At 40.3% G+C, this 12,561-nt stretch overlaps 1 long non-coding RNA gene and 1 other non-coding gene across 3 annotated transcripts; both read left to right on the top strand.

Moving 5' to 3' along the window:
- Positions 1-3,663: 3,663 nt before the first annotated feature.
- LOC113981565 lies at positions 3,664-5,976 on the top strand. Of its 2 annotated transcripts, none has more exons than XR_003538458.1 (3): positions 3,664-3,748; positions 3,864-3,981; positions 5,904-5,976. It is a non-coding gene; the product is annotated as an uncharacterized LOC113981565 (long non-coding RNA). The 2 variants fall into 2 exon arrangements; XR_003538457.1 differs by lacking the exon at positions 5,904-5,976 and adding an exon at positions 4,610-4,700.
- A 5,152-nt stretch (positions 5,977-11,128) lies between these two features.
- TRNAK-CUU lies at positions 11,129-11,200 on the top strand. Its single transcript has one exon. It is a non-coding gene; the product is annotated as a tRNA-Lys (tRNA).
- The last annotated feature ends 1,361 nt before the right edge of the window (positions 11,201-12,561 follow it).

The following is a 12,561-nucleotide window of genomic DNA, read 5'->3' as shown; positions in this document are numbered from 1 at the left end:
ACATCCATATAAATAGGTATTTCTAAAAGTCCTGTGTATTTCTATGCAAACACTTGTGCCACTGGAGTGGTTACCTACTCTAGCTATCATACTGAAAACATCATGAACCATACCACAGCTTTCATGCGCTTCCATCCAAAACATGAAGGCCCAGCATTTTGCTATCTTGGAAAAGAATAGATCAAGGTTTTGCTAACATTGCCTTGAGATTGAAGAAATGCTGTACAAAGATATTTATACCAGTATGATTTGAGAGAGATTTTGGACTGTTGATGTTTTGTCATTCATTCATTGCACAGGAATGCTTGGTGAAAGTTAGCAAATATAATGAAATCACAGCAGAACCCTGAGTTTAGGAGCCTAACCCTGAGGTTATGCATCTAATTCCTTCCAGAGCCACCGTAAAAACAAAATGTTGAATCAGGACTGTGTAGTTTGTTTCCTTTAGCTTTATGAGACTTGCTCTTCCAATTCAGGTCCATCTTTGTGAAGATGAAATCTGTAAACAGGTCAGGGCAGCCCTGGTACATCATGATTTGTCTGATTTTAAAAGTTAAGGAACCCAGTGTAGTAGACTACTAGCTCACTTATGCAGTGAGTATTTATTAACATATGAGGATGCATTAATCTCATAGATGGAGTTGTCCATTTTGCAGGAAAACAACAAATATATATAAATGAATTAGTTTTATAAATAGTCCACCGATAGTGCACCAAATAGCCTTCTCTAAAACCCAAGCTGTATTTCTAATCCTGTGATTTTCCATCACTCTCAAATCATTGCTGGACAGTGTCCTTAATTTTACATGGTCTCAAAGACTAGGAAAGAGATTCCACCGAAAAAATTTCTCCCCTTTCTATTATTGAATTTATAAAATATAGAATCTAACTATGGATTTGAAGTAAAAGTAGTGACATGCTAAGTGCCATGAATGTAGTCATACTCTATGAATAAATGCAACTGTATTTTCTTTACGGCACAAGAGCAAGTGAGCAGTGTTTAACATGCTATGGCAATATGGGTATATTTATTCCCTGTGCTGCAGGCTGTGTTACATCAGGTGTTTTCAGAGGAAAGAAAGTCTTTCTTTTTTTTTTTTTTAAAAAAGGAAGCTACAAATAAAAATCACAAGTGCTGGCACAATGCGAAAAGTAAGAAGACAGCTTTTTGCTATGGCATTTTACACCTCATCAGGGAACATTTTGTAAGTTTGCTCTGTAACCAGAGTTTTAATTAAAACCCAGAATATTTCAAATTCTATCCTTGGTCTCCTTAGTGCAAATTCAGAATGATCATTTATTGTCAATGAAGCTGCTGTGACATTTGCAATAAAATAAATGACTTGTAGAGACCAACATGCTGGCAGGCCCTTTAAATTTCAAACAACCCACACAGTTTCACTGGGATCGCAAGTGGATTGTGACAAAGTCTGTGCCTGTCTTTGTTTGTGGTGTCTAAGACGTTGGACTTTTTCATTCCCTCATGTCATCGGTCATTAGGGTCATACAGAGCAGTGGCAGTCAGTGTTTGAGTGCCAGACCACTGGTGGGTCAGCCACAACTGTGCCTCACGAGGCCATGATGTGCTCCACCAGCTGTGGGAGAGGCAGCTGTCTTCAGGAACACTGAGGTACAGCATGGTTCATTTGGTTTCAAAATGTCAGATGCTGCTCTTCGGGGACCACTTCCCTAAGCCCTGAGTCCTTTACTACTGACTCTGAGCAACACAGATATGCAGAGATCATTTTAAGTGAGAAAATATGAAAAATGAGAAAAGGCTTTGGGTGACAGTATGAGAGGGTTTGTCAAGTCTGAGGTTGCCACTGACTTTCAGTTTGAAGGCTTTACCAGCATTTAGGCATCCATCTACTCTAGAAAATCTTTTCGACTTACGTGTCCTGAAAGGTCATCCAGATCTGCTAGCCTCTGGATTTGTGAGCTAATTGGTTACCTTGAAATGATATTATACCAGAGTTTGAATATGTTGCTGAGGAGAGTTCCCCAGGAGTTTCCGGGAGGATGGTGATTGTTTTGCTTTCATCTTTGGTGTGTGGATGAAATAGAGGATTTGCAAAGTGGTCACCCTACCATGCCAGCAAAAAAGTACTGTCCTACAGTGTAGCTTTTTCTACCTCCTGGTGTTTCAAAACAAGATTTTTATAGTCAAAAGCCATGGAATACCTATACTGCATTTGAGCAAGCAAAACCATAGCACATTTCCACATTATAAGGAAGACAGAACTGGGATTAAAAGGTCTGCTCAGTGCATCTTATCAAAATATTAGGGAAAAGAATAAAAAGAATAGAGCAGAAAATAAAAGTGAAAGTAACTGTAATTATATCATTCAAATTTGCAATATGTTCTTACCGTGTTCCTCCATCTTCTCATATTGACAGTCAATGGTTTATTTTTGAAGATAACAAGCCATTCCTTATGAAAAAGATAAAAAAGAATTAACTTCTTAGGTCAGAGGGACAAAAAGAGAGTGTTACAGAGGATGAAGAAAAAATGAACAGTGCAAATTCTGGTGTCCTCTTTAAATAATCTCATAATGTTGTGGTCAGCTAGACTGAAGTGTAGAACAAGCTTGAAAATTACATTACCTGAAAGTTTAAAATGGTACCATGGGGTTTGCTTTCGAGTCTTACTGCTACAAACTTCACTGTGTAAACAAGCATTGCAGATTTGAGAAGAGTCATCCGTCATCATTGCAAAATGGAATATAAATTCCATTCTTCATGCCTCAGACTGCAAACTCCTTAGATTAACAAATTGAGAAAGGTTCAAGCTAAGAAAACTGCCAGTGTGAGCAAGGTATCTCAAAGTGTTGCAGGAGTTATGTGTGTGCCTTGGCAATGTCTCGTAGAGTCCTTGCAAGGTCCCAGACCAAAAGGATATGTTCTGATAAGGAAACTGGTAGCCCTATGTTGATAAGACCATTTCTTTCATTCCTAAAAAGGTCTGATTTTAATTCTTGCCCAATCTTACAGGTCCCTGTGTGTGTGTGAGCTGGAGAAGTGATTTGGTCTGTGGTCAGCCATGCATTCTGAGCTCCATGAGGATCCCAAATTCCCGCAGCCACATGTCTGCCTTCAGAGAGCAGAGTCTCACCCAAAATTCAGGCCTTTATTCTGTCCCAAAGCTTTAGATTCAGACTGTGTTCATCACTTAAGTCAGCCATGGCAGGTTTGACTCACTGCTTGTGACAGCATGACATTTATTCCTCATGAAAATCACATTCAAGCCTGTGCTGAAATCCAGAGACTTTAGAACTGCTTTTTTCTTTTTCTTTTCTTCCCCCTCCCTCCCCTCCCCTTGATGTTTTAAGACTTCCAGCTGTTCAGCGTTTCTTTAAAAAGAAGTGCATTTGCCAACACTGCATTGAGGACTGGCCCATCCAATCTGAAGGTGCTGGGATGTCAGGGGAGAAAGCAAAAGTGCTGAAGAGCATAATTTCCAGTGCTTCAGTCGTCTGTGCGTGTTCCATGTTTCCCTATTCCATCTCTCCCTCCTCTTTTCCCTCCCCATTGCAGACTCACATCTGTCCGCCCTCTGGCTCACCTCACCCGCTTGCCTCCCGTCCAGGAGGAGAAGTGATGATCTCATTTGGAGCACACCAGTCAGTGTGCTGCACAGGCTCTGCTCACAGGGCTTCACTGTCTACAGTTTATGTACCTGCAGGACCTAAAAATCCAACTTCATTTTCTGCTCTTTTCTTTTTTTTTTATTAAAGACTTGCTCTGTCAGGTAAGTTTCTGTCACAAAGGTACTTCTTCTGATCGTGAAGAATAAATGTATGCAGGTAAAACAGAACCTGACTATGTGCAATATGATATTTGATAATTTATCCATATCTCTGCAGAAAGTCAGCTCTGTGGTGGACAAGTGACCCCATGCCTGATAATCAGGCATAATAGCTGTCTCATCCCTCAAGTTCTTGCTTTATTGAGGTATATATGATATTGTGCAGGGAGAAGAAGGTTTGTGCGTCTGCCTTACCTTTTTGAAATTATTTTTTCCTTTTATTTCTCAATAAAAAGTGTAGAAGTCTGTTCATTTATTTCATTGAATCTTTATTTAGTCTTCCTAAGCATGAATCTTATTCCTTATTGCTTTTCAAATGTTGCATTTTAAAGACTATTCTTCCTTATTCTGAAATATAAGAGTCTGTAGCCTGTTTTTCACAACATGCAGGGTGATTACTTTTGGACCCACGCTTTTGGTACATAAAAACTTAGTACCAGCTCTTTACTGAACTAAATCTACATATTTGTTTCTAAGATGCAGTTGAGATAACGTATTTCTAAAAGATAATACATTCCTAGAATCAGAGCTTTCTAGTCTGAGAAGTGCTATAGCTCTTTCATTCTGGTTTTGCTCTATGAACTTATCAATGGACAGAGAGATACCTAAACCTAATTGTGACAGCCTTGACTTTTTTTTGTTATTGGCTGATGGCAGTAGAATAAAAATTGTGTAGCAACAAAAAGCAAGCATAAGCATGAAGAGAACCTGATCACAGAGTCACTTTTTCTAGATAGCCAGTATCAGAAAATACATCTAATATCTAACTCAAGTTCTAATTTTTATTTTACTTTTTTTCCTTAGCTGGTGAATGACTCTGGTCATTTCTGGACATGCAGCCTTTGGCATGATTCTGTCAGTTCACTGGGCAAAACCTTGAGTCTTTGTGTGGGTGCAATGGAGAGCCAGCTGGCAGTGTTCAGAGTTCACATCGTCCTGAAAGCAGATCCTCTGAGAGCCATGCTGAAATGCAGGCCTGATTTCATCAAGAGAATGAAGTGGACATAAGGAGGATGTTCACCTTTTCTGGAAGCCAGGTTACTAACAGCAGATAGAAGTACTTTCCTGAGATGCTGAGGTGGGAGCTCTGTGGCAGTCAGTCCCTGTCCTAAGCAGCCTATAATGAACAAGAATATTTGAAATTTAAGGGGCTGAGGTATAGAGATTGCATCCCCAAACTTTTGTTTGTCTATATGACCCTACCAATGCAAAGTTTAGTGCATTATCAGAATCTGGGGAATCAGCAGGAAATTTTCAGATTCTCTGAAATTTTTGGTCAAGTGCCACCTTTTTTATGTGATTATGCCAAATTTAAAGGAAGAGAATGCCTCTCTCCCCTCCATGGCCCACACCTCAGCAGCTGTAAATATCTAAAAACTTAGCCTATCCTAAAACTTATCCTAAAACCTATCCTAAAACTGCATGCTGGCTCTTTAATGTGACATATTTGTCTGAAAGCTTCTTTCCCTTCTATATGATATGGTGAGGTACAAGGAGCATGAATTATTAGAAATGGCTGCTTGAGCAGTTTTACTGTGTTCTCTTCATTTAATGTTCTTTTAATAAAGAATGGGAAAACAGTGAAATTGGTAAGAGTTCACAGAAATATTCTTCTATGTACAGTATGGAATTTCAATAGTCTTAGGAAACCAACTCTTAAGCCAGTCTACAGAATTCCCTCCAACAGCCTTTTATTAAATTAGCCTGTTGAATTCTGTCAGGTTTTTTATCCTTTCATAATGTCATAGGATTTTCTGATAGAAGGATGGATCTGTTTTTGCCGTTTTCCACCCCCAATTGTGTTTACAGCTCAAGTAAATAAAATCCAAGGCATTGTGATGCTTGTTTTCCCTGTAGCCTTTCTCAGAAAAATGTCTCTGTTGATAGAAGAGCTTGATTATTACTGCCCCACTCCCCCCCCATGGTTGAAAACTTTCTGGAACAAACCTATTACAAAGGAAAACAAGTCTGATCAAAGCATTTTGAAGGAAATATTTTAAGTGAAAGTGATAACTCAAATGTCTCCTTGATCTTTTGACAAAATGATGTTTTATTCCTCTCTGTTACTCTTACAGGACTTGGCTTTCCTTGTCAGCAGCTGTGGTCTTGGTGTTGGAGCGTGCCTTTGTGGAAGGGAGCTGTCTATTGCATCTGGATTGCAATCATCCTGATCCCTTTTCTTCTCAAACCATAAGTGAACTCCTGTGAACCATTTAATGTCTTCATTGTCTTCAGAAGTGGTCTTTTACTTGTGCCCTGCGTGTGTCCCACTGCAGGCTGCCTGTAGCAGCAGGCACTCAGCCACATCCTGAAAATACAAGAAGGTCAAGGGATGTTAATGTGACATTTAACAGTGCGTGTTACTGACAAGTGACATTTTATTGGGGGAGATTTCATAAAGAGAGCAGTTTAATGAGAATCAGGAAGTGAACACACAGTTTTAATTTAAAAAATTATTACACTTCCCTTTTGTCATATTTATTTCAGTAAGTAATTTCTGCAGACTTCAATACTAGTTTATTTGTGGGAGTGATGTACATAAAGGCAAAAGGAAACAAAAAATGCTGCATCTTTTATTGAAGAGTGCTGCAATTCTAAAATTTAGAATTAGTTTAATCTGGCAAGACAAATATTTTGCCTTCTGTTTTTAGTCACTGTGTAAAATTAGTTTGATCAATAAGAGGGAAAGTGGTCGGGCAGTGATGTCACCTTATCTTTTAAACAGTAGCCTACTAGTCTTGAAAGATACTTATGTTTGCAGGATAAAACCTAATACAGCACTACTGGAGACTGCAAATTCATGACTTCAGTCCCAAGTCTGGTTTATATGATTGTTGAAATTACCTGGATTCTCTTTGTAGCTGTACACATTTTCTTTTGTCATTTACTTATTCTGATGAATAAGTGGAAGACATTTATGAATAAATGATCATTCATATCTCACTTTCAGGCTAAGATGACCTAATAGAGAGAGGGAAAAAAGAGGCTTTGTTAAATATGTGCTTAAACAGGCTGATGTTCTTGCTTGTGCTTTTAAGCACCTCACTGAGGAAGGTTGATTTGCTGCTGTGTTTTTGAAGCATGGCATTCATCAAACCACACCAGCCTAGCAGGCAGAGCAGCTACACTCGAGACATACATAGAGGTGGGGAATGGTAACAGCAGTAAAGATCACATCTGGTATGTTGTCAAAGGGGAAATCATCTCCCCTATCCCTTTAAAAGGACCTTACGCTTGTAAAATTCAACCACAGGCAAAAACACCAGGAAGATGCCAATTAAAAATACTGGATCCAATTTATTCAACAGGCACATGTTTTCAGGAAGGATTAGGAGGGAAAAAGTGGAGAGGAAATGAGAAACACCCTTGTCAAGGTCAGATGTAAAGCAGAAGGGCATTGCTTGTTTCATATCAGAGCATGGGAGAGAATGGCAGGCCCTAGAAAATGATATCTAATCGTGCTCAAGTGTTGCAATCAGGAAGGGAAAGTAACGGTCAGACAAATCTTCCTCATTAGAAAGTCAGCATAAGAGAACCCACAGATAAAGGATTATTAGGGGATTTTTGTTTGCTTCAGAGTTGGAGGTTTTTTTTTATTTCTCTTAAAAGTTGGTAGCTCTGGGCATCTTTCAGCAGGTGACAGGAAATCTAGCCTGTCTATTCAATAAAACACACCATTTTCATTTGGCTTGTGTGCTGTCACTCTAAAGAATCCTCTTAATCATGTGTTTCATCACTGAAATGAAATGTGATGGAAATTTCTTTCTACTTTCCATGTTCCCACTAGCACCACCACCACAGATTTAACAGTTAATCCTGTAGATGCCCCAAAAGCACAACCGCATGTCCACTTCCTTAATAATTTTATTCAAATGTTGGGAGTACTTAGGGGGAAATGGATAGCTACATCAAACTTAAAAAGCTGGTTATTGTAGAGGGAGGTAGGCAGAAGGTATATCCCACCAATATATTACACATATCTTCAAGGCTGCAGAAATAAAGAAACATTCAGTAGTTAGTGGATACCTTTGAAAGATGGTGAAGAGGACAAGGAGTTCTCTCTTTTCACAGTAAACACAGGAGAAAAGAGAAAGCTAAAGAAATGTCCTACTCATCACAAGCTGCTCAGAGAGAAAGTTCTGTGTGGAATTACCAGAGCAGATTTGGGTCTGATGGTGCTGATGGACTTTTGGGGACTGGAGATCTGAGCTACTTACAGTTGTATCTGAGTTTCTCTCTGTCCAACCTATACCTCTGTATAGTGCACACAGAGAGTGGCTAACAAGGCCCGTGTTCGCTGGGGTTAAGCAAGATACAACCCAAGTGTATCCACTTATCCTTCTGAGAGTTCAACAATTCCTAAGTCTTTTACTGGGTTTCTGAATGGGGTGAACTTCACAGACTATGAGCTGAAAGGGATTTTGTGGTGGGAATTGATATTAGTGTATAATTAGGCTAGCTGGTGCTAGCAAAAAAACCCCAAACTAATTAGTAAAGGGAAAGATTTGCTTTTTTATCAGTGGCTTTTACAATGCATAGTGGATGCTGTTCTCATTAGAGGGTATGTGCAGACAAGCTGGGAAATGTATAAATTTTACCCTACTGAAAAGCTGTATTCGTGTGCATGGTAGGGTGAGAGAAAATTTTAAAAGCATTAGATATTTAATAACCCATGTCTCAGTGTAGTGATAAATTGGAAAAAAATAAGTGGGAAGGTATATTAGGTATATTTATCTAACAAATGAAGGTAAACCCATTCAATGAGCATCACAAGTAAGAGGGGTGCAGTAGACAAAGTTCTTTTTCTTAGATTAGGAGTTGGTAAACCTTATTTGCCTCATTTATCATCAGTTACACTGCTACCTTTATTGCAGTTTGGCCAGCCTCAGCAGGTTTCAGGCCCTGCACAAATATAAAAGTGACTTGAAATCACAAAGCTTACAATAATAATAGTATATCCTGAGTGGGTTTATTTGGTTTTGGTTAGAACCACCAAACTGCAGATAGGTTATGTTTTTCAGTGTGAGCTTATGCAATAGAAGATATATATACACATATTGCTTTCACACATAAAAGGAAAGACTGAAGATTTCATGTTACTGCTTTTGTCCACTTCCTCAGTTTTTGAGGAAGTGTACTAAGCCTGCATTATAAACCCAACTGAAGACTGGGTTTTATACCTACATGATTTTCTGTGACAAAAAATGACATTGGAGTAATATTTCACTGATGCCCTTGTTTATGTCTGGTATTTTATACTTGTTTAGCAATCAGTTTACTTTTATAAGAACATAGATTTGCAACTGCTTTCTTGCTGGGGAAAAAAATGATGCAGAGATTAGTAACATAAAAAATTATTTCCCCTTTTGTTTCCCAATGTTTTACCTTTTTTTTTCCTGCTTAAATCCTCAATTGTGAAATCATTTTAAAATATTGGATGTCCTAAGGACGCAGTAAAAAGCTATGTGCCAGCCAAATAGCTATTCATTCCAAGTAATGTCAAACAAGCCCATCTAGTCAGGTTTTGAGAGACATATTTTTCTTTACATATTTCTTTATATGAGAGGTCTAAAAAGGTTTATGAGGCTTCAAAAATGGTGTTTTTTAAAAGAAAAAGTTTGAGACACTTGTTTTTGACAATTCTTTTATAAAATGTACCTATTTTTTAAATACTAACTAAAATCTTCCAGTTTCCAGGAAAAAATTATAGTTATCCTTAACTAAATCCTGTTCAATGAAATAATGTGTGTATACAAAAGACACACGGTAAAGTTTAAGGAATAAAGCATAACAAATAGAAAAATTGAGAAAGAGTAAGTTTTTAATATTGATATCAGAAGTAGTTTGAATGCTTTCTCAAAGAGAGGGCTCTTTTGCTTGCTTCAGTGGCCATGTAGTAACCCTAGTTCTGTAAAGGGTCTTGCATATATAAGTTCGAGCAGTGCTGTGGAACCTCTACATACAGGTTTTGAGAATGATACTACAGATCACTGCTTCACATCCAAACATGTCAGATAAAGAGGCTCATGCTATCAGCCTTTCAGTGGACCATGTCACCCATCCATGGGCTGATAGAAAAAGGCAATGACTCCACTGTATAGATCCAATTTCCAGCTTGGTCAGCCTAAACACATGCTAAAACCTTCATGCTTAACTCTGTGCACTGGAAAGTGTTTCAAAGAACTGGAGAAGCCAGGTCAAGTTAAAAAGAACAGTGTTGTCCAATTCCTGTCTTATTAGTAGGTATTGCAGAGGACTTAGCTGATTTCACCACTGGCTGCTCCTACCACACTGAGTTAATCACAGAATCATAGAATATGCTGAGCTGGAAGGGATCATTGAGTCCAACTCTTAAATCCTGTGCAGGACCATCCCTAAGAGTCACACCATGTGCCCAAGATTATCATCTGAACGATCCTTGAACTCTGTCAGGCTTGGTGCTGTGTCCACTTCCCCGGGGAGCCTGTTCCAGTGCCCAACCACCCTCTGGGTGAAGAACATCTTTCTAATATGCAACCTAAACCTCCCCACAGCTTCAGACCATTCCCCTCAGGTCCTGTCACTGGTCACCACAGAGATCAGTGCCTGCCCCTCCTCTTTCCCTCACAAGGAAGTTGTAGACGGCATTGAGGTTTCCCCTCTGCCTCCTCTTCTCCAGGCTCAACAGAGCAAGTGCCCTCAATCACTCCTCAAACGGTTTCCCCTCAAGGCCCTTGATCATTTCCGTTGCCCTCCTTTGGATTCTCTCCAATAGCTTAATGTCTTTCTTTATTTTGTGGTGCCCAAAACCATACACAATATTCAAGGTGAGGTCACCCCAGTGTAGAGCAGAGTGGGACAATTGCCTCCCTTGACCAGCTGGTGATGCTTTGCCTGATGCCCCCCAGGACACAGTTGTCCCTCCTGGCTGCCAGGGCACTGCTGACTCAGATTCAACTTGCCATCAGCCAGGACCCCCAGGTCCCTTTCCATGGCACTGCTTTCCAGCATCTCATTCCCCAGTCTGTACAAACATCCACGGTTGCCCCATCTCAGGTGCAGAATCTGGCATTTCCTCTCACTGAACTTCATATGATTGGTGTTTGCCCAGTCCTCTCATTTGTCCAGGTCTCTCTGCAGTGTCTCCCTGCCTTTAAGGGCATCAACAGCTCCTCTCAGTTCTGTGTCATCTGCAAACTTGCTTAGTATCCCTTCCAGTCCTGTGTCCAAGTCATTTATGAAGAAGTTGAAGAGCACAGGAGCCCAGATGGAGCCCTGTGGAACCCCTCTAGTGACAGGTCACCAGTCTGATGTCACCCCATTCACTATCACCCTCTGTGGGGACCCCTGGTGGTCTAGTGGTTAGGATGTGGCGCTCTTACCGCCACAGCCCGGGTTCGATTCCCGGTCAGGGAACTCCCCCGGGCAGATGGATCTCGTTAGCCCTGTGAGGCCATCCATCTATGAGAAGGTCACTCTAAACAAACCTACGTCCTGAGGACCTCACTGCCATTGTCCAAGCTCACTTGGCCCTGGCAGATGAACCTTAGGATTAAAGGGTGGGCTCAGTTCAGCGCATGCTGTGTCTCACCTAAAAAAATCCATTGCGCAGGCTTGAAAGGTAGAAGACCTTTCCCAAAATCTTCGTTTGCGAAGACTGGCCATACTATCACCCTCTGTGCTTGACCCAGGAGCCAATTGCTCACCCAGCCCATGTTGTGTTTATCCAGCTGGGGACTGGACATTTTGTCCAGAAGCATCCTGTGAGAGACAGTATTGAAAACTTTACTGAAATCCAAAATGATTACATCGACTGGCTTCCCTTGATCAACTGGGTGGGTTTCCTTGTCATAAAAGGAAATCAGGTTTGATAAGCAGGACTTTCCTCTCATGAAGCCTTGCCAGCTCTGATTGACGACTGCGTTGTCTTTCAGGTGTTTTCCAATACCTTCCAGAATAATCTTCTCCATCACTTTGCCAAGCACTGAAGTGACAATGACAGGCCTTGAGTTTCTGGGGTCCTCCTTCTTGTCCTTCTTGAAAATCATGACAACGTTCGTCAGGTTCCAGTCAGATGGGACCTCTCCAGATTCCCAAGACCACTCAAAAATCATTGAGAAAGGTTTTGTGACAACATCAGCCAATTCTCAGAGGATTCTGGGATGAATTTCATCAGGCCCCATAGATTTGTAGGGATACAGCTGGAGCAGCAGATCCTGCACAATTTCTGGGAGTTATTCTCACAGTCATGGTCCTCCAGCTCCAGGTACTGAGACCTCCTTGGTCCATCACCTGTGTTGAAAACAGAGGCAAAGAAAGCATTAAGCACCTCTGCCTTGTCTCTGTCTCTGTTTGTGTGGGGACCATCCTCGTCCTGTAATGGGCTGATGTTATTTTTACACTGCCTACTGCCATTAATATATTGCAGAAAACTCTTTGTATTGTCCTTCACATTTCTGGCAGCTTCAACTCCAGTTTATCTTTGGCCGCATGAATTTTCTCCCTGCAGCAGCAAGCAGCATCTCTGTATTCCTCCTATGTCACTAGATCTTGCTTCCACTGGGCATACACCTTTCTTTTTTGCCTTAAGACCTATTATAAGAAATGATAGTTTTCTTCAAAATTCCTATTAACATCACCTGATGCAGTTCTGCTGCAAAGTGAAGTTGAATAAATTGAGTACAAAACATTTCCTAGGACACGTATTACTCATTAGTTTATATGGTATAAAAAAAAAATTTCTGAAAACTAAGTTGACACTGTTTTATGATTCGATC

The sequence above is a fragment of the Neopelma chrysocephalum genome, unplaced genomic scaffold (assembly GCF_003984885.1).
Source record: "Neopelma chrysocephalum unplaced genomic scaffold, ASM398488v2 Primary Assembly neopelma1_96671, whole genome shotgun sequence".
Lineage (NCBI taxonomy): Eukaryota > Metazoa > Chordata > Aves > Passeriformes > Pipridae > Neopelma > Neopelma chrysocephalum.
Note: the sequence above shows the minus strand (reverse complement) of the source record. Positions and strands in the feature narration are given on the sequence as shown.